This window comes from Sinocyclocheilus anshuiensis, unplaced genomic scaffold, assembly GCF_001515605.1.
Source record: "Sinocyclocheilus anshuiensis isolate Anshui unplaced genomic scaffold, SAMN03320099.WGS_v1.1 scaffold239, whole genome shotgun sequence".
Lineage (NCBI taxonomy): Eukaryota > Metazoa > Chordata > Actinopteri > Cypriniformes > Cyprinidae > Sinocyclocheilus > Sinocyclocheilus anshuiensis.
Genome location: NW_015549568.1, coordinates 651,669 through 652,784, shown reverse-complemented (window position 1 = coordinate 652,784; position 1,116 = coordinate 651,669).

The following is a 1,116-nucleotide window of genomic DNA, read 5'->3' as shown; positions in this document are numbered from 1 at the left end:
GTTTGATTAAGGAGACATGCAAAACGTGCAGTGTTGCGGTGCCTCAAGGACCAGGGCTGGGAACCACTGGTCTATAATACTACAGACACAGTAAGTTTTACTCATTGAAATATTTATTCATAATAAAATAATTACTTTATAATTGTATTGGAGTCTTACCATGCTATACAGTTAATGTGAGCCATGTATTAATTTGAGTGGTGACAGATATTTTATCTGTTTCAAAGATAAAATTAAATGAATTGCTAATTACTACATTGAAATAAAAATGTACAGCTTGTACAAATACTAGAAATCGTGAATATATATATAATTTGGAATCATGTAAAAAATAATAAAATAAAACAAAAACCCGTGCACATTCCATTTATCTATTATACCATTTACGTGGTTTTGTTAGCTTGGCTGTTTCCTTATAAAGGTCCAGAAATTTGTCAGGTGTCTTTTTTTAATTATATGATGTCATTACCATGCTGTTTTGCGGCCAGCCAATCGCTGCACTGCTGATCGTGGTTTCGAGTATCATACATCTACCCTTTTCGGGGAGCAGGAGAGAGAACGCGCGCTAGTTTTAGACAACTCAATCCAGATATTTTAATCAAATCCGCAAATTCGTTTGAAGAACCAAATTAGCCAGAGATCAGTTATCACGATTACTAGATCTGGAATCTTTCAAATCATCTCAGATGTATTAAGCGAGGTACGAAGAACGGGCCTCACGCCTGTTTCACACATACTCCATCTGCAGCGCGTGTGCGTTGCGGTTTTTTTACGCACCCATGTTAACGGATTAGAGCGTTCACATTGCACGCGGTTGCGGTCCGGCAGTGCGTTCCAGGTGCGGCGCGTCTGCAGCAGTGCAGCGATCGTTTACGCACCGAGTCTATTTTTGCTGTGCTGCTCGCGCTGAATTAAAGTGACAGCGCATTGTTCGCGATAAAAAGGAACATGGATTGACACGGAAATTTAGTAATTTCACAATAAATCGATATAATTAACGTACACTGTGTTTGACAGGCTTTTCGGCTAGGTTTGAAGCAAATAAAAGTGCACTTTTAGATAAGGCAACATGCACTTGTGTCTTGTGGAGGTAGAAAAACAAAGTTCTTTAAGACC